The sequence below is a fragment of the Petaurus breviceps genome, unplaced genomic scaffold (genome assembly GCF_028583685.1).
Source record: "Petaurus breviceps papuanus isolate PSGF00001 unplaced genomic scaffold, PetGlider_PUasm1.0 189, whole genome shotgun sequence".
NCBI lineage: Eukaryota > Metazoa > Chordata > Mammalia > Diprotodontia > Petauridae > Petaurus > Petaurus breviceps.
In genome coordinates, this window is record NW_027185809.1 from 36,671,115 (window position 1) to 36,692,213 (window position 21,099).

The window sequence follows — 21,099 nt, forward strand, 5'->3', positions numbered from 1 at the left end:
CCCCGTGAAACGCATGCCGCGCTCCGAGCTGCATCCAATCAGAGCTGCAGCAGTGAGCGCGTCATCCTGTTCTTCCCCAGTGATTTGCTTATTGAATAAAGGTACATTTTTTTGTTCACATTTGCCTGTTTATTAAAATTGCTGTCAATGTTCATTAAAATAAGCCCTCCCCTGAAAATAAGCCCTCTGGTGTTTTTCTGTCCAAAAAATTAATAAGACAGTGTCTTATTATCGGGGAAACACGGTACAAAGCCTAGGTGAAATATAAAAATGTTTATTCAGTAGTCTGACAAATTGCTTCATGTTCTCATGTTCAAATATCAGTCTCAGAAGTCTTTCTATGTGTGTTTGTGGCTCTTGTGTGTGATAAGCATTTTTCTTATGTATAGGACATAAGTGTCCCATACCTGATTCATATTGTTTACTTTTCTACTCTACATATTGGAGATCCCCTGGATGTGCAAAGTTTTAAATATATTTTTCCCAGAAGAGGGTGAGTGGTATACACCTTCTGTGAAGACTCCTCAGAGTGGAGAAAAAGAGAGAGAAACCAGAGACAGACTTTTGTTAAGACCAGACAGACCTGAGTCCTGGTTTCCTAAGAATTTATACAACTCAGGACCTGTGCCCCTCCTTTGCTGCCACATCAGCATTAAGACCTTTAGGAGTCTTTCGGGACTCTTCCCCCTCCCTTGCTTTAGCCTTTGCCAAATAAGGACATGTACATTTGGATTCGCTATACCCTGTTTCCCTGTTCTTTGTCTTTTTCACACTCAGACTGTAAGCCTGCCTCCTAGCCAATGGGAATAAGGGATAATGGGAGAGGGTGTTGTCTGCCTTAGGGTATAAAACCTTGCTTTGTCTTCTGTAACATGCCTCCTTCCATCAGTCTGTCCTGGTGGAGATGATGAGTTCTCCTGAGAACTGAATAAAAGCTTCCTATTCTTACCTTGAGACATCTCTAGATTTTTATAAAATTTTGGTAGGGGATTTTTGGGGTCTTCCCACTTTTGGGGTCCCCATATCCCACCCAAGGGGCATAACAAATCACAGTGCAGGAAAAGGAATCTTACCCTTACTTTATATAGTCAGGCCTGAACCTAATCTAAGGTCAATCTCAGTCAAGCTCTGAGAAAGGTTTTAGTTGAAAAGGCAACGGCATAGTGCCCAACCCCTTCAGGCCAAGGCTGTGGTTATAATTGTTAGATATATACTATATGTACAAATATTATATATAATCTTACTACCTAATTTTGTAAAGCCAATTTTGGCTGTTGGTAGTACAAAAGGCAGGGGTCCTTGAAAATAACTAATTCATTTTCATATGATTTGGCTTATTTCTGGAGTTATTTTCTCTGTTTGGATTACATATTAGAGCATTGGGTTTTATTTTCTCAGGAAGCCTTACAGGCTGGCCATTGCTTTCTTCATTCCAATTATGCTATGGTTCTTTTAATACTTAGAGATTTTAACAAAAGGAAAAAAGATAATATGGGATAACTGCAGGAATGGGAGAAGGCAAACCAAAGCTTGGTGCTTACCCCTCCCATCAAAGAAGCTAACCAATATTCCCTCATCCCCATTCCAGGGCCAATGGGTCTGCAGCCAGCAGAGCTGTCCTTTTTCTTCCTCAAAATCAGGCTGGCATTTGGCCTTACTCACATCTCTAATCTCCTCCCTAGTCTATTGAGGAGGTTCTCTCTATCCCTGCTGTCACCCTTTCTTGGCAACTGAAGGATGATCTGAAATTTAATTCCCTAGGAAAAACCAGAAAAGACACCAAGACCCACAGCATCCATCTCACATGAACTTTCCCTGGTGTAGAGGGTCAGCACAAAGAAACCCTGATCACTCTCGATGGTTTCTGGCTCTAATTATAGAAAGCTTTTAGCAATTGTTCCATAATTGAGCTCTGCAGTTGGGTTTGGGCATTGTTATTTGACAAAAGGCTGGTTTCTTGTGGGTTGTTCTGTTTTTTTTTTTCTTTCTCCTTTTCTTTTCTTGATCTATCAGCATTTCAGCTTCTAGCAGTTCTACTAAAGAGCTGAAAAAGAGGTATTACTAGGCATCATATACACCCCACCAAACAACACTGCCCCCCCTCCAGCCATCCACTATCCCCACCTTTTACCTGCTATCTTTTGTACTGTTTTAGGGACTCTGGAGCCCTGTTATTTTGGAAGTTGTGTTAGTTTCTTCACTAAATGGGAGGGTTGGTGGATCAGCCCGACTCATAAAATCTGTTTGGGTAGGGGAATAGAAGGGACCAATTCTTTTATTATTCATGGTATGGGTGGGTAAGGAGGAATAGGAAAGGCAGGAGAAATTCCAAGATGAGTAACAGAAGAGCCAACCCTCCAAGGAGTGAAACCTTTGGAGGGTGTAGCAAATTTTTGGTTTCAAAGGATGTCTCTAATAATATCTAAGAGCAGAGTCTAGCTACTTTGATACCTATGGTACCCCTCCTTTCATTCCCTCTCAATCCCTACACTCATCCAATAAAAAGTAAACTCTTTGTAGACAGTTACTGTTTTTATATCCTCAGTGCCTAGCATTGTGGCTGGCACATAGTTTGTTGGGGTGGAGTCATTTCAGTCACGTCCGACTCTTCATGACCCCATTTGGGGTTTTCTTGGCAAAAATACTGGAGTAGTTTTTCTTCTCCAGCTGATGAGGAACTGTGGTACATAGGGTTAAGTGACTTGCCCAGGATCACAAAGCTATTAAGTGTCTGAGGCTAAATCTGAACTCAAAAAGACAAGTTTGCCTGATTCCAGGTCCAGTGCTCTGTCCAGTGCTCTACCTACTACACCACCTAGTTGCCCTGGCACATAGTAGGCATTTATAATAATAAGTAGAATTTATATAGCACTTTAAAGTTTGCAAAATACTTTACAAATATCTCAATCCTGGGAAGTAGGTGTCATTATCACCACTTTTACAGACAAAGAAACTGAGGCACATGCCTAGGGTCAAGCACCTTGTGAGATCTGAGGCAAGATTTGAATTGAGGTCTTTCTGACTCTAGCTTCAGTGTTAGCTGCCTTTTTACTAAATGTTTGCTGGATAGAATTGAAATTATTTGCAATGCTAGTTCAAAAACTGGTCTTAAAAATTCATTGATTCTTTTCACCTTCACAGAGCTCCACAGCCACCTTAAGAATGAATTCTTAAAGCTTCTCACAAGGGAAATCAGTATTCTCTAACCCATTTAGCAGATAATACAACTGATTCCCAAGGAAGATTAGATAACTTGCATGAACACAGGGCAGTCAGGGCAGGATGAGAGCTTAATTTCTGTTCTCCAGGACACTCTGTTCTCTGGTTGGGAAAAACTTTTCAAGTCACCCAACCTCCTTCCCACCCTTGAATTGACAAAATCCCTTTAGCTTTCCATTCCACAAAGTAATCTTGGGTCCTATGAAGAACTAAGTAATATCTACATAACCAGTTAAATAAATAAGTATCTGTGATGCCAGTTCATTAGGAAGAAATTCAAGACTTTTTTTTTTCATTTTCCTTCCCAAATGCAAAGTACAAAATGTCAAAAATAATAAATAAATGAATGAATATGACAATGATAAAATTTGTCAATAAACATTATAAAAGTGCTCACATTTATATAGTTCATTTGGATTTACAAAAATGCTTTCCTAACAACAATCTTGGGAGGCAGGTAGAGCAGGTTATACTTTCATTTGAAAAACAAGGAAACAGGTCCACAGAAATTAGGTGGCTTGCCCAAAATGACACAACCAGTGTGTGGAAGAACTGAAATTTGAATCTAAGTCTGCTGATTCTAAGTGTAGCATTCTTTCCATTAAAATAAGAAAAAGTACTATCTACTTAATCAACTTCCTGACAAATACTAAAATGTTCTCTGAGGGGTTGGAACCTAATCTTATGCTGTCCTCTCCACAGTTCCCAGAACTGCCTTTCTTTTTTTCCTTCCTCCCTCCCTTCCTCCCTTCTTCCTTTCCTTCCTTCCTTCCTCCCTCCCTGCCCGCCTCCCTCCCTTCCTTCCTTCTTTCCCTCTTTCCTTCCTTTCTTTCTTTATTTTTAGTTTTCAACATTCCCTCTTATAAGATTTTGAGTTCTAAATTTTCCCCCTCCCTCCCTTCCCCCTTCCCTAAGACAGCATGTGATCTGATATAGGCTATACATGTACAATCATATTAAACATGTTTCCACATTAGTCATGTTGTGAAAAAGAATCAGAACAAAAGGGGAAAACCATGAGAAAGAAAAAACAAAACAAAAAAAAGAGATAAAATAATATACTTTGCTCTGCATTCAGACTCCATAATTCTTTCTCGGGATGTGAATAGCATTTTCCATTATGAGTCTTTTGGAATTGTCTTAAATACTCGTATTGCTGAGAAGAGCCAAATCTATCAAAGTACATCATCGTACAACGTTCCTTCTACTGTGTACAACATTTTGGTTCTGGTATGTCTTTCCAGGTTTTTCTGAAGTCTGCCTGCTCATCATTCCTTATAGCACAGTAGTATTCCATAACATGCATATTTCACAACATTTTCAGCCATTCCCCAATTGATGGGTATTCCCTCAATTTCTAATTCTTTGCCACCACAAAAAGAGCTGCTATACATATTTTTGCACATGTGGGTCCTTTTCCTTTTTTTATGATCTCTTTGGGATACAGACCTAGAAGTGGTATTGCTGGGTCAAAGGGTATGTACAGTTTCATAGCCCTTTGGGTATATAGGACTGCGTTCCTCGCTTCATAAGGCACATATGCCTTCCTTCTACTGCTTCTCACTTTATCCTCTGGAAAGAGCCTTGTTTGTCTTTTAGATTGCTGCTGCGAATTGAACCAAAGCTTTCCTTCTTCCTTGTGACAGTCCTTCCTCCTGACCATTATGCTTTCCTTGCTCTCTGCACCAGACAATTGCTGCATTTACCCCATATTCCCAAGGAAGTTCTTTGGGATCCCAAGCAAATTAATTTAACAATGTATATACATTCTACTTTTTTCAGTTGCCTTATTGATCTTTTTTTTTTGGTTTATATATTTTTGAGGGAGACGATCAGGGTTAAATTACTTGCCCAGGGTCATACAGCTAGTAAATATCTGAGGCCTTATTTGAACTCAGGTCCTCCTGCCTCCAGGGCTGGTGCTCTATCCACTGTACCACCTAGTTGCCCTTCCTTATTTATCTTGAACCTTTGGAAGGCCATATGGCACAGTGACTTGGTAGTCAAAAGACTTCCATTCAAATCCTGCCTCTGAAATTTAGTACTTGTGAGATAGTGTGAAAGTCATGTAACCTCCCTGGGCCTCAGTTTTCTCCTCTATAAAATGAGGAGGGTTGGGCTAGATGGCCTTTCTATTTCTAGATCTATGATCCTATGAATGAAGTCCTTGATTTTTCTTGTTTCCCTTTGAATGTTTGGCATGATGTGCCTTTTTATTCCAGATGACAAAAATGTGATACAACAGAAAGAACACTGAATTTGAAGTCAGAACACATGAAAGTCCCTTCAACTCCCTGGGTTTCCATTCCTTCTTCCACAAAATATGGATGATAACACTTGTGCTGTCAAGCTTGTAGAGTTGTTGTGGAGATGAAGTGAGATAATTTATGTAAAAATGTTTTGTTATCATAAAGTACCATCATTGTCATCATTATTATAGCTATAAAAAACTGCATATATGTTTATGTCTAAGAACTTTAGGAACTAATTAATGGCAATTGGCCAATGAGCTCAGATCTTATTAGCAAATGCAGAATGCTGATGCAATTCCCCTTTGGGATATTCTTAGACATTTCTGTAATTACTTACAATCTGCTTACCCTATGGTGAAGATAAGCCTCTTCTGACTTCATAACCAGAGCTGAGGATACATTCAAAAGGCACCAAGTGACCAGAATTTCTTCCCTTTTTTGGTTTGTTTTCTGGTCTGACTCTCTTCCGGTAGCATTATAGCCTTAGGCCAACCCCATTCTAGACCAATATATGACCTTTTGCTTTTTGACTTTGTGTTTATTTTTCCTGCTAGCAGGTTTTAGAGAAAAAGATTAGAAGATACAACTTTATGATTTTCAAAAGGTCAGTAGAGAGAGCCACCAGCAGGTCCAAAATGGAACTTATGATGGGTTTTCCATCTAGCCATAGATTTGAAGCCCCAAGAAGTGATGTTTGGCACATTGCCTAGCCATACCTGAGATCCTTAAGGATTCATCCAGCAGCTGTGTTGCCTTTAGACATGAACTTGGTAGGACTAATGCTATGTAGAAACTGGGTTAAGTCTATAAGCCCAACTCTTCTCAGAAACTGAAGTGGGAGTGGGAAGTATGTTCCCCCTGCTGTTTGGGTAGGGGGAATGTTTGTACTTTTGTTCTTGCAAAAGTTTTGAAGTCACTACCTGTAAAAGCTAAATGATATTAATTGGTTAAGCAGAGCTGGGTACTATTCTCTGGTGGCTAAATAAGGCAACACACTGGAATAGGGGCTTGAATCAATAACATTAGAGAAAGACATATCCCCAACCCTTCAGGTGTAACTCTAGAACTCTGAGAAGGATATATAGTTAGTCTTGCTCTGTAAGAATTAGCCAGAGAACTCACTATACCACTAACATAATATGCCACTATATAATATACCATTATAATATAACAATAAAATTATTATATAATATAATAATTTACCACTAATATAAAACAACAACAGCAACAATACTTGCCGACATTGATAAAGAGGTTTGAAGTTTTCAGTCTCAACATATATTATTTTGCTTGAATCTCATTGCAGCTCTATGAAGCAGATATGAATGATATCATTATCCCCATTTTTCAGATGAGGAAACTGAGGGTCAGAGAGATTAAGTGACTTGTCTGTCTATGGTCATATAGCTAGTAGGTGTCATGGGGCAGAATTTTATTCCAGAGTAAATTCTTTTTCCACCTCTGCATGTGTAAAGTGAAGATTATTGGAGTAGATGGACTCTTTCAAGCCTTAATTTTTATATGTCTTTGAGTTTAACCTATTTTTGAACAAGATACTGAAACACCCACATCACACTCTTAGATTGTGGTATGCTGGTAAACGTTTAACAGCTAGGTCTCTCAAAAAAAATGTATGGGGGTGGAGACAAGATGGCAGAGTAAAAGCAGGAACCTGCTTAAGCTCCCACACCAACCACCTCCAATACCTGTAAAATATGACTCTCAACAAATTTTAGAGCTACCGAACCCACAAAGTGATAGAAACAAATCTCTCTCTGAAGGCAGCCTGACAGGCCAACAGGAAGGGTATATCACACTGGGCTGGAAGCTGAGTGCAGTACCATGTGAGCTGTTGAGACCCAGAGCAGCCCTGATCAGCATCCCAGACTGGCCAGAGCAGACTTCAGGAGAGTGAATCACTGGCAACTGTGGCGGTTTCCAGACTTCTCAACCCATAAACGCCAAAGATAAAGTAAAAGATCAGTAGGGAACTCTGTTGGAACTGGGTGACAGAAGAGCATGGTCTAGCCCCCATCCCTGGGCCGAGGTGGCAGAGGCATGGTGGCTGCAGCTGCTGCTGCCATGGCTCCTTTGGAGTTCCCAGCCTGCAGATTGTACAGGGACCAAGTGACCATTCAGAGGGCAATCACTGGGTTGGAGTCTTGGGTGGTGATCCTGGGTAAGGAACACCAGTGTACCACAGCTTGTGGTGGCTGTAGACAGGGCACCCTCCTAACTGCTCTGACAACTGTGAGAAACCCAGCAATTTGGGACACAGCTCTCTCCACTTTGGAAACAGAGTTCTACTGTAGCAAAGAGCTCAAAAATCAAGTAATTGGCTAGCAAGATGAGCAAGCAGAGGAAGTGCAAACAGACCATAGAATCCTTTTTGAGGGCCAAAAAGCATCAAAACATGGAACCAGAAGAAGACAACAAAGTCAAAACTCCTGAATCAAAAGCTTCCAAGAAAAATATGAATTCGTTACAGGCCATGGAGGAGCTCAAGAAGGATTTTGAAAATCAAGTAAGAGAAGTAGAAGAAAAGTTGGGAAGAGAAATGAGAATGATGCAAGAAAATCATGAAAAGAGAGTCCACAGCCTGACTGAAGAAAATAATACCTTAAAAAATAGACTAACTCAAATGGCAAAAGAGTCTCAAAAAGCCAATGAATAGAAGAATGCCTTAAAAAGACAAATTTGCTAGATGGCAAAGGAATTTCAAAAACTCTTTGAAGAGAATAATGCCTTCAAAATTAGATTGGAGCAAATGGAAGCTAACGATTTTTATGAGAAATCAAGATAGTATAAAACAGACCCAAACAAATGAAAAAAATAGAAGACAATGTGAAATATCTCATTGGAAAAACCACTGACCTAGAAAATAGATCTAGGAGAGATCATTTAAAAATTATTGGACTACCTGAAAGCCATAATCAAAAAAAGAGCCTAGGAATCATCCTTCAAGAAATTCCCAAGGAAAATTGTCCTGATATTCTAGAACCAGAGAGCAAAATAGAAATTGAAAGAATTCACTGATCACTTCTTGAAAAAGATCCCAAAAAGAAAACTCCTAGGAATATCATAGACAAATTCCAGAGTTCCCAGGTGAAGGAGAAATATTACAAGCAGTCAGGAAGAAACAATTTGAGTATTGTGGAAACACAGTTAGGATAACACAAGATCTAGCAGCTTCTACATTAAGGGATCAAAGGGCTTGGAATATGATATTCTGGAGGTTAAAGGAGTAGGAACAAAACCAAGAATCACCTACCCAGCAAAACTTAGTATCATGTTTCAGGGAAAAATATGGTCATTCAATGAAATAGAGGACTTTCAAGCATTCTTGATGAAAAAAACCAGAGCTGAACAGAAAATTTGACTTTCAAATACAAGAAGCAAGAGAAGCATGAAAAGGTAAAAAGGAAAAAGAAAGTATAAGGAACTTATTAAAGTTGAACTGTTTATATTCCTATGTGGAAAAATGATAATTGTAACTCATGAGACTTTTCTCAGTATGAGGATAGTTGAAGGGAATATATATGTATATATTTGTATACACACATATATGTTTATATAGGAGGGTGTATATGTGTATAAATATATATATGAGTGTGTGTATATGTGAGTACATGTATACATAGACAAAGGACACAGGATCAGTTGAATATGAAGGGATGATTTCTAAAAAATAAAATTAAGAGGTGAGAGAGGAATATATTGGGAGGAGAAAAGGAGAGATAGAATAGGGTAAATTATCTCATATAAAAGAGTCAAGAGAACACTGTTACAATGGAGGGGAAGAGCAGGAAGGTGAAAGGGAATAGGTCAACCTTACTGTCATTGAATTTGGCTTAAGGAGGGAATAACACACACTCAATTGGGTAGCTTACTTGACAAGAAAGTAGGGGGGAAGGGGATAAGAGGGAGGATGATAAGAGAGAGGGAGGGTAGATTGGGGGAGAGGGTAGTTAGAAACAATCATTTTTGAAAAGGGACAGGGTCAAAGGAGAAAATAGAATAAGTGAGGGGTGGGATAGGATAGAGGGAAATATAGTAAGTTTTTTATAATATAACTACTATGGAAATGTTTTGTGTAACTACACATGTACAACCTATATTGAATTGCTTGTCTTCCCAGTGGGGGTGGGTGAGGAGGGAAGAAGAGAGAGAATCTGGAAATCAAAGTTTTAAAAACAAATGTTAAAAAAATTTGTTTTTTACATGCAACTGGGAAATAAGATATATAGTACTGGGGTGTAGAAATCCATCTTGCCCTACTAGAAAGCTGGGGGGGGGGATGGGGGAGGATAAAAGAGAGAGCAGATTGAGGGAAGGGGTATTCAGTAGGCTCCCTATCTTGGGATGGGGAATAGGGGAAAGATGGGGAGAAAATTTGTAACTCAAAATCTTGTGGAAATGAATATTGAAAATTTTAAAAAACAAATAAAAGATTTTTTAAAAATGTAGGCAGGGCACACTTTTAAATTTAATCATTATTATAAATAGTTTCTCTACCACTTTTTTTTTTCCTTTTTAGAGGGGGGAGGTAGGGCAATTGGGGTTCAATGACTTGCCCAAGGTCACGTGGCTAATTTTTGTGTTAAGTGTCTGAGGCCGGATTTCAACTCAGGTCCTCCTGACTCCAGGGCTGGTGCTCTATTCATTTCATCACCTAGCTGCCCCTCTTCACCACTTTCTTAAACCTTGACAATCAATCAAAGATTAATCAAGTCCTGGTTTGTAGCTCCTATTTTTTGTGCCCTCATTCCAAGTACTCATATAGATGCTCACATGGAAAATTAGCAGTGGGCTTTGAGAGCTGGTAGGAGCCTGCTGTAGCACACCACTCTAAAGGCCTTAGCTGCTTCAGAGGTACAAGGAGAAGGATCTCTTGAACACAATCTGAAATAAGCCTCTCACTTTCCTTTAAACCTTTAGCTGCTATTTCTACCTAGGTACTTTTCAATTCACCCAAGTTCACACCTAGAGAATCACTCTTCACTTCTTACCTTCTCTTACACTAATGTATCTAATCAGGTGCCAAGTCTTGTTAATTCTAATGCTACATCTTTTCACATGTCCCCTTCTCTCTACTCACAATAGTAACTACCTCAGTTTTGACTTTCAATACTTCCAGTCTGGCCTATTGCAATAGCCTCCTAATTAGTCTCTCTCTTGTCTCTTTCCCCAATCCATCCTTCACACAGCTGCCAAAGTGAGTCTTACACCTCCCCCCCCCCCCAGAGCAATCAAGGTTAAGTGACTTACCCACAGTTACACTTACACAGTAAATGTCTCAGGCCAGATTTGAACTCATGTCCTCCTGACTCGAGGGCCAGTGCTTGATCCACTGAGTCATCTAGCTGTCCCCAAAGTGATATTTTTAAAGCACAAGGCTACATGTCACTCCCTTGTTCACTAAGCTCCGGTGGCTCTTGATGGTCCCTAAAAGCAGACACAAACTCCATTGTCCGATTTTTGAAGCTTTTTGCACCTGGCTTCAACTTTCCTTTACAGACTTATTATAATTCTACAATACAGTCAAAGTAGACTTCTGGTTGTTTTCATTTATGACATTCCATCTATCTTTGGTCTCTGTGTGTTTACATAGAAAACAGTCTCTCCTTATCTCTATTTCTTATAATCCCTAACTTATTTCAAAATTCAGATAATGCTCTACCTCTTATCTGAGGTCTTTCCTCAATATCCCCAAAACTAGAATCTCTCTCCTAGAGGAGACCAGGTGGAATCTGCCTTATATATTTTAAAATATTTTATATTATACTTTATAATTATTATAATATATTGTATATTATAAATTTTATTATTTATATTTTATATTACTGCCTCATATTTACTTTGTATATCTATAAAAAAATCAAATCTTTCACCCAAGGGACTCAGGTACTTTGTCCTTTCCCTCTTCTTTCAGAGAGTGAGTGGGAAAAATACAACACATTTATTAAACACCTATTCTGTGTCAGGGGCTGTTTTAAGTACTTTACAAGTATTATCTCATTTGAGCTTTACAACAACCCTGGGACATAGTATTCCTGCTCTATAGCTGAAGAAACTGAGTAAGTAAGTGGCTTGCCCAGAATCACAAAACTAGTTAAGTGTCTGAGGCTAGGTTTAGAACTCTGGCCTTCCTGACTCTAGGCCCCACACTCTAACCACTGTGGTACCTAATTTCCTCCAGGCATTTTGAGAAAGGTCCCTCATAGTTCTGGACCTATTCAGACAGACCAGGTTCAGTTCTGGGGGAGTCTGGCCACCTGAAAGAACTTCTTTTTTCAGACTCCTTTTCTCACATTCTTTGGCTTGTTACATCCCTACCATGGTGTCCCAGAGAAAAATTACTTAAAGCTCAGTTTTGGCTCACCTTCCCCCCACCCCAAGAACCGGGTATAGACAGCTGTTTATTTCTTCTACACAGAAGAAATGCCTAAAAAAACCAACCACCAAAAATAAAAAAACAACCCCCCCAAAAACTAAGACCCACCAGGGTGCACTGATAGAAAAACTTCAAACAGGACTGAGCAGCATAACTGCCATTATACTATTCTGGGAGATTAAAATCAAACAACAGAAGACAAATTAATTCGTGGAACTTCTGAATAGGCATTTTACATTTCACCTTTACTCTGTATTACCCAAACAATTCCCTTTAGGTCTGTATTTTCTGGCAAGCCAGGCCAGGAGTTATGTTCCTTCTCTTGTGAGAGGTATCTTCCCTGATGCAACAGTTCTCCCTGTTGACAGGTGTCATTGATGAGGGAACCCAGGATGTCCAACTTCTCAAACTCATAAGGTTGTCTTCAAGGTTGCATGCTTCCATCTTGAGATCCCTGTTCAGTCACCTTTACTTAGGAAAAGCAAAGCAAAGTGAAGAAGAGAAGCAGAGTCCAGTCATGTGGAAGCAATCATCATGTGTCTGGGGTGGGGTGGGGTGAAGGACAACCTCTCCCCCAAATCATCCCAGGAGAAATTTGAATAGTTCTGATAAGGATCTGCAGCCAGGAAAAGAAGAGAATGATGTTGAGTTAGTAATTTAATTTTAAATATCCACTGAGTCATCTAATCTTCCTAATCAATGACCAATAAAAGTCCACTTTACTTCATTACATCAAAGTGTAAGGCCTTTACTACTAAGTCACACCTGTTTCTGTAGTTCCTAGAAATTTTTAATTTCCCTGGCATACACTTCCTAGGGTGGCCACTATTGTTGCTGTTCATTGGTTTCAGCTGGTGTACAACTCTTTTCAGCCCTATTTGGGATTTTTTTAGAAAAGATGATGGAGTGGTTTGCCATTTTCTTCTCCGGCTCATTTTGCAGATGAGGAAACTGAGGATTAAGTAACTTGCCCATAGTCATGCAGCTAGTAAGCGTCTGAGACCAGATTTTAATTCAGGAAGTTCCTGACTCCCAGGACCCCTACCTTATCTACTATTCAGCCTAGCTGGCCCATTCTTATGCATGTTTCCTGGGGTGCAAATTCCAAACCAACCTTCACTATGCATGTAGTTACATGTATAGTATCCACCTGGGATTACTTCCTTAACTTCTAGTGGCATTGGTGGGCTGCATCCTGGGAGGGCAGTTCTAGCAATAACCCTGGTGGCTTGGTTTTTAGTATTATTGCCCACAACTCTGCACCAGTTTGTTTCACATCAATAATCAGCCAAACAATCAGCCTTTTACCAAAGGTATTTACTAAGATGGTAGAGAGAGAACAGTTTTCCCTCTAAACCTAAACGTCTGGAACAAACTTTCCCACATATGCAAACAGGGTCTTTGGGTTAAGCGGTGGTTGTTCTTGTTTAGTTGTGCTGGTACGTCCAGTCCTCTGTGACCCATTTGGGGTTTTCTTGGCAAAGATACTAGAGTGGTTTGCCATTTCCTCCTCCAGCTCATTTTGCAGATGAAGAAACTGAGGCAAATAGGGTGAAGTGATTTGCCTATGGTCACACAACTAGAAGTGTCTGGGTCAAATTTGAACTCAGGTCCTCCTGACCCCAGCCTGCGCTTTATCCACTATGTCATCTGGCTCTCCTTCCTTTATAAGGTCCTCATGAAGTTCTCTTTCAGCGTAGCTCTCTTCTGGGCTTTGAAGGTTGGTGCCTTTGTGAAGTCCGTAGCACTTCTTTCTTCCTCCAATGGTTATGCTTCCTCCCTTGGGGAGCAGTCTTTGAGTATCTCTCCGTGTCTGTATCTCTGTATTTGAGGGGCTCATTCCCACTGCCTACCTACCTTGCTGCCCCTGATACAAGTAAAAGGGTCTGCCTCTTCAAACCTCGAGTCCTCTACACTTTGGCCTGGGATTGGATTGGACTGAACCCCCTCTCCTCCTCCCACTGAAATGTAGTTATAAGAGTTAACAGTACAACAAAATCATGGTTGCTGAGGTGCAGGTATAATTGCATGGCCTCATTTCTACTGGGCAGCATTCCATCAGCAAAAAGGATTATCTTTAAAGTCTAGTCCTTTTCACTGTATGCTCAGACTTGAGGCAACTAGATGGTAGAGTGGATAAAGTGCCGGGCTGGAGTCATGAAGATTCATCTCTCAGAGTTCTAATCTGGCCTTAGATGCTTCCAAGATGTGTGACCTTGGTCGAGTAACTTAAATCCACTTGCCTCAGTTCTTCGTCTGTAAAATGAGCTAGAGAAGGAAATAAACCACTCCAGTTATCTTTGCTAAGAAAACCCAAATGGGGTCATGAAGAGTGAGACAAGACTGAAAAATGACTGAACAGAAAGTGCCCAGGCTGGTGTAATTATTCATTGGAGGCTCTAAATCCTCACTGTAACATGTATGAGTGGACATCACAAAATATATATCCCTGTACCATGAAGAAGAGAATTTTCTGGTATAAAATAAATATGTTCACAGAAAGTAATATTTTAAAAATTCCTAAAGGTCATCCCATTTTCCCTTTTATGAACTTAGGGAATTGCCTATCATAATGGGAATTTTTTATTTTCTTCCTCCCTTTTGTATATCTTCCTGCAAATTTTGATGAACTAAAAAGTCTGTCTTCTGTTAATATTAACCTTGTTTTTATTCAGTTATGTCCAACTCTTCATGACCCCATCTGAGGTTTTCATAGCAAAAATACTGGAGTGATTTGTCATTTCCTTCTCGAGCTCATTTTACAGATGAGGAAACTGAGGGAAACAGGGTTAAGTGACTTGGCCAAGGTCACACAGCTACTTAGTATCTAAGACTGGATTTGAACTTAGGAAGAGGAATCTTCCTGATTCTAAACCTAGTAGTCTATCCACTTTACCACCTAACCTTACCTGATCAAAATCTGACTCATGAAATACAGGAAGACTGCTTGATATTCCTCAGATAGAAATCAAAAGGGAGTCAAAGTCATTTAGTTATTTGTTAGTTCCTGGAACTAATTGTTGAAGGAAGAATTTCCCATGTCTGCAAGTCTTCTTGGTTGTTTTGATGACCTGAATGTCTTTTCCCTCAATTAGCCTACATGTGTACCCTTTAAATGTAGTTTAAACTGTAGCCTGATTTAGTTTACCTATGGAGTTTGTTTTGATGAAATTTGTTTTCTTTTTTTTTCCTTTTGGAGGGGGGAAGGTAGGGCAATTGGTGTAGTGACTTGCCCAAGGACACATGGCTAGTAAGTGTTAAGTGTCTGAGGTCACATTTGAACTCAGGTCCTCCTGACTCCAGGGCCGGTGCTCTATTCACTGCACCACCTTACTGCCCCTGAACTTCATTTTCTTAAGGGATGTATGAGATTTTGAGTCTGTTTAACTAAGTTTGCTTCACTTTCAGGATGATAATGTCTGTTATGGTAAATATATTTTGGCAACAGTTAACTATCACATAGCTAGGTGGCAGGGTGGATAGAGTTCTGGGTCTGAAATCAGGAAGAATTATCTTCTTGAGATTCAAATTTGGCCTCCAGACACATAGTAGCTGTGTGACCTTGGGCAACTTACTTAACCATGTTTACCTCAGTTTCCTCATCTATAAAATGAGCTGGAGAAAGAAATGGCAAACCACCATCTTTGAAAACCCTAAATAGGGTCACAAAGAGTTCGAAATGACTGAACAACAAAAACATGAACTCAGAGAGGAAATATTTCTCTCGAAACATTATAACTTGTTAACTCCAAGTCACTACCGTATATACCTTACTTCAGAATGGTAAATGTGGTGGTAATCAATAACTCAGCTAAGTAAGAAGCTACAATTTGCATGAAATGGGGGCAGTAATGACAATATCTGGCATTTCTATAAGGCTTTAAAGTCTGAGAAATGTTTTACATATATCATCTTATATAAAACTTACAACAAACTTGTGAAGTAGGTACTGCCAATATTGTCACCCTAATTTTTAAAGCTGAACAGTTTTGAAATCTTGGACTGAAGCTAAGAAACTTGATTGCTTTATTTTTATATTATTCTCTATTTATAGATTATATATTTAATAAATTAATTTAATTATAATAGAAGTTTAATTTATTTACATTAATAATTATTTATCTACTATATAATTATATTAAATATAATGATCATATACTATATTTAGATATATACATACATTTATATATGATACATACACAATATATTTATAGTATTATAAGTGACTTGCTTGTGGTCACATAGCAAATCAATCACTTCCAGGATTTGAAGCCAGGTCTTCCTGACTTCAGGAGCAGTCTAATGGACCAGGATCTATTACACCAACCTACCTTGGTATTGACAATCTACCATCATGTCATGTAGTCTTTTTCCCTACATACCCATCAACACTATGAAATACATAATGGAGTGATGGATTTGGCTTCAAATCCCCCTTCTGATACCTTTTAGCTGTGTAAGCATGGTCAAGTCATTCAGCTTCTCTGAACTTGTTTCCTTATCTATAAAATGGGGAAAATGATACTTGAGGTACTTACCCTTGCAGAGTTCTCCTGTGAAAAACATTAAATACTCTAATATTCTATATAAATGTAATTTATTATTTTAATTATTATTATGAAAGACCAAAAAATCCATACATATCATCATTATCTTTGTCTTCAGTTCCACCAAACACTTGGTACTCAAAACTTTCTGCAACTGAAGACCCAAACCCCATGGAGTGAAAGATAAATGATGTGCACTTGGGATGCATGTCAAATAGAACTGGCTTGAACATTTTCCTACTTTCCCTGTTCTTATTGCAAGCAAGAGCTTTTCTAATTGATTAGCCCAGTAGGAGTACAGTTACTTTTTCCTGGGATTTCTCTTATGATTTTTCTTAAAAATGGAGCTGCATGTGAATATTATACTTGAATACCTGAAATTTAAAGCTGCAATTGACAAAAAAATAAAAAATAACTTTAATATCACAACACTTTCTAGTAATAGCAATGCCACCCCCAAATCCTCTGTATTCAAAAGTTCCTCTTTAGGGTAAAATCTTTTTAAAAAATATCTGCAAAACTTTCCTCTATAACGTGTTTATTACTGTCTTCTGAGATAAGTTATTTCCCCATTCTTGTTTTCAATGTCTACCAATGTTGGAAGCCAAGTTAAATCAATTCACTCAACAAACATTTATTTAATACCTGCTGTGTGCATACCATTTTTTTTTTAAGAACCAGGGGAGATGAACGCCTCAAGATGATCTCACGGAGTGTAGAAAGGGGAAGAGACACAAACACAACTTTACAGGATAAGCATGTTAAAGAACTGTTCGATACACTGATTTCATTGTAGTTCCTGTTTCCTTTCTCTTCCTTGATGAAACGAAGCAGTCGGATCTAGGTTCTATAGACTTCTCCAGCCTTCCGGCTCTAAGCGAGGTTGACAGACCCAAGTAGAACTACATCTCCCAGCATGCTCTGCCACGCCTCGGCTCGAAGGACGCGCAGTGGGGGAGGGGGTGCTTGGAGAGGAGGATCCCCGGATCCTCCAGCATAGAAAACGAAAGGTCGCTTACGGGGAAGCCGGTAAGTGAGCCTTCTGTGCTGCGCTGTGCTGCGCTGCTTGCGCTGGAGATTGGGCCTCATTCCCTCTGGATGAGCGGCGGGGAGAGGGAAAGAGAGGAGAAGAGATGTGTGGTTTTTTTCCCTCCGGTTCTACCCAGACCGGACAGAATTAGGGTTAATAGAACGTGGAATTTAGAACGTGTTTTTTTTTTTTTAACTGACCCCACGAGGATGAGCCTGTACTGCCGGGAAGTTCTGCAGGTCCCCCTTGGTCGGCAGCTCGGTGGCGGCAAGCTCCCCAGCGGCTGGAGGACCTCAGTCTCACCTGGTCCCTGGGGATTGCAAAAGCCGGCCCCGAGGGCAAGTCAGGAGCTTGTCATTTGTTCCCCTGCGAGCCGGCTGCCCCGAGGTTCTCGATCTGGGAGCTCCCGGAGGTGACTCCCAGGATTCAGTGCACCCAAGCCAAGTATTGCAGCGCACACTTTCAGTTTAGCCAAAATACCCGTTTTACAGAAGAGGAAACTGAGGCCCACAGGGGTGAAGCCACCAGGTTAACAATGCAGGCTGCCAAGAGAACATTCTGTGCCTATTTCGTTAGACTGGGTAACTGGAGTGGAGAGTTCTTTGGTCCTGATGACACGTGACTGTCCATAATGCAGGGTGGACAGGTGTGAATGGGGCTGCTGCCTGCAAAGATGGAAGAAGTTGCCCACGTGGATGGGATCCCAGATCCTTGCAAGTATAGGATAGAACAGAATAACATTAAAAGCCACAGCCTCTGAAGGGCTCAAGTACCAGAAATTGGAGCTACCTAGGAGTAAAGGGGTACCCTGGATGAGGAGGCGGGAGAACTGACTTGGGTGATAGTTCAGCCTTCTTTTTATGTGTGTGTAAGTTGCACACTTATTAACCTACTGTTACCATAACTTATTTTCCTTTTTTTATTCCCCCACTTAACAAACATATCTTCTCTTCCTCCCCAGATTAACTCCGATTGTGATTAACTGTGAATATTGTGTGGGTGCTACATGTAGATGGACCTTGCTCAAATCTCCTAGGCACTCCAGGTCTGCTTCCTGAGCTGTAAAGACTGGGGAATTAACTGGATGAATTGTAAAGTTCTTTCATACTTATTTGATTCTAGTGACTTATCTAGGACCTTAACCTCTGCCAGAGGTGAAATCTATGCCTTAAGAATTAGTCAACCCACAGATAATAATCGAACCAGTTTATCACCAGGTCTGTATTTGATGTCTTGATAACATCTGCCAAGAGTTTGTGCTGTCTTTTTGTGTTGATTTTAAGAACCTAGAATCAGGGCCAGCCTGGGACTTCACCTCTGCTCTCCTGAATTTTAGCCTTAGGCTGACCAAAGAAAGGCTTGCATTTTATTTCCCACTGAATTATAAAGTGCCAAATAAACGTGAGATTCCATTATTTTGCCCTTGTTCTCATTCTAGACATAGGACTCACTTTCCAGATTCTCTGAAGAACAAAAGAGCATTTGTATCTTTTTCCAACCTTGAGAAATCCATTTATCTCCAAGTCAATTGAAAAATTATTTTATTGACAGGTGGAACACGTGGTTGAGAAACTAGACTCTAAGGTCATTTTCTGCTCTGACATTTCTATGGTTCTGTAGCTTTTGTGCTCATTAATGCTTCACAAAGTCAAACAAAGAGCACTGTCCTTTTGCAACTCTGCTTCCTTGGCTGGGCCTCTCAGTTTGCATAGTTAGTTAGCCATCCTTGGATTTTAATGACCTGTCTGGAGTCCTCCTTTTTTGTGGAGCAAACCGAAAGGCTATTTTTCAACCTGGCCTAGGTTTTGTTCTGGTTCTCTTCTCCACCATCTTCCCAATGGTCTGGCCATTTGGTCTAGATCTATGGCACTGGTCTCCTTGGTTTTCTTAGAAGTTCTTTCCCTTTTCAGTGACAGGAGGGCATGATGGTTCCAGGTCATTATTCTTAAAAAGTGGTACTGAGTGACTGAAGGAATGGGGTAATGTGGGGTCATGTCTCTTGTTTTCTGGAGCCTGTCCAGCCACAGATCAGTGATTGAAAAGCTTCTTTCTATAATGATGTACTAGTTGTAAGTGGTCAGTGCTCAATTTAACTCCACCCCACGGGCGGGTGTCACTTTTATTCATATCTGCTAATTTTTGAGTTACTGAGATTCTTATTCTCTGTTTCATGGCCCATTGGGATTTCTTTTGTGATTTGGGACCGCTGATGCACTTCTTATTATTGATTCAGCAATAACACAGTTATGTACTCCATTTTCCTTGGTTTGCCAGTGAATGCCAGGGATCCCTCTTGTATCTTATCAAGAGGCAACTAGGTGGTGGGGTGGTGTAATAGTAATGGTAATTTGAAGATCTTCCCTGCTTCCTAATAGGCTGAATGTAATCACATGGAGCCTGTGAGAGGAGCTTGCTGAAGGATGGAACAGAGCCCACAGGAAGCTGGGAGTCAGGGCAGTTAGAGCTGGAGGAAGGAGAGGCTGCACCTGGGAGACAGCTAGGCTTGTGAGTGTTTGTTTGCCCCCTGCTGTGACAGCTAGACTTGTGAGTGTTTGTGGGAAGGCTAAAGGATGGTGTGGCTTCCTTCTGTGCTATGGTGTATTGACTTTGTTGCTATGATGGATTTGACTTTCTGCTTTTGGGATTCAATTTTCTGGTGTGTGAATAAATGTTTTGCTTCTCCCTTATATATGGAGAGTCTGTTATAATTTGCTATTGAGAACTATGCTGGCATATTCATAGTCACTGTTGGTGCTGTGCATATTGTGTTGGTGCTACATGTAGATGGAATACTGGGTCTAGAGTCAGTAAGACTAGAGTACAAATCCAGCATCAGACACTGGACAAGTCACTTGTGTCTGCTTCAGTTTCTTCATCTGTAAAATGGGAATAATGTTATGAGCATCGAATAGGATGATTTTTTTCAAGTGTTTTGCAAATCTTAAAGTACTATATAAATGCTATCCAATGTTGTTGTTATTGTTATTATCATACTTTCATATCACTGCTGGACAAGTTGTCCTAATACATAGATGTGCTCATGTTGCTACTCAAAAATTTCAATAACTTTTGATTAACTATCAAATGAGGTTTAAATTCTTGTGCCTGGCATTCGAGGCTCTCCATAATCTGACATCACTCAATCTTTCCAGTCCTATAATATTTCTTGCCTTCTTATTCAACATTCAAGTCAAACTGGACTATTCTTTCCACAGATATAACCTGAGCTTTCCCACCTCTGTACTCTCACACTGTTCTCTTTTATAGGAAGGATCTTCCCTTTCCTCTTTGTCCATTGAATTTACACCCATCTTTTAAATCCGTTGTAATTGCCTCCTCCAAGAGTCTTTTCTTGATTGTCTCAGGCCTTACATGGCACTTTGGTTTGTACCTCTCTAATGCCCATCCTACATTATTTTGAGTTACAGTTATTTGTGTATCATATCCTCTAACTAGACTATAGATAGTCTTCCATGACAACAGGTACTATTTCATATTTAAAATTGGTCTCTCCCTCAGCATCTATTAAATGCTTAATAAATGTTTGCTGAATTGAATTTAGTTTAATAGAATCAAATTTCTAAGATTCAAACAATTCCTTTCCTTTTTCTAAAATCCATTTAATTACATTTTCCAAGGGAGTGAAATCTAATAATT

At 39.8% G+C, this 21,099-nt stretch overlaps 1 protein-coding gene and 1 long non-coding RNA gene across 10 annotated transcripts in view; one reads left to right on the forward strand and one right to left on the reverse strand.

Annotated features, from left to right (window-relative positions):
• Window positions 1-12,089: 12,089 nt before the first annotated feature.
• Window positions 12,090-17,292, reverse strand: LOC138164463 (uncharacterized). The gene is made up of 2 exons (XR_011169068.1): window positions 17,073-17,292; window positions 12,090-12,481 (listed from the first exon to the last, which is right to left on the reverse strand). It is a non-coding gene; the product is annotated as an uncharacterized lncRNA (long non-coding RNA).
• A 42-nt stretch (window positions 17,293-17,334) lies between these two features.
• The window catches only part of ADCK1 (aarF domain containing kinase 1), a 196,202-nt gene continuing 192,437 nt past the window's right edge, over window positions 17,335-21,099 (forward strand). For 2 of the 9 annotated variants that reach the window (XM_069092315.1, XM_069092323.1), the window contains exons 1-2: window positions 17,358-17,441; window positions 18,404-18,659. The gene's annotated coding sequence lies outside the window, so the exon portion shown is untranslated. Of the gene's footprint in view, window positions 17,442-17,464; window positions 18,311-18,403; window positions 18,660-19,926; window positions 19,948-21,099 lie in introns of those variants that run through there. The other 7 variants (XM_069092319.1, XM_069092318.1, XM_069092317.1 and 4 more) reach the window with 7 other exon arrangements.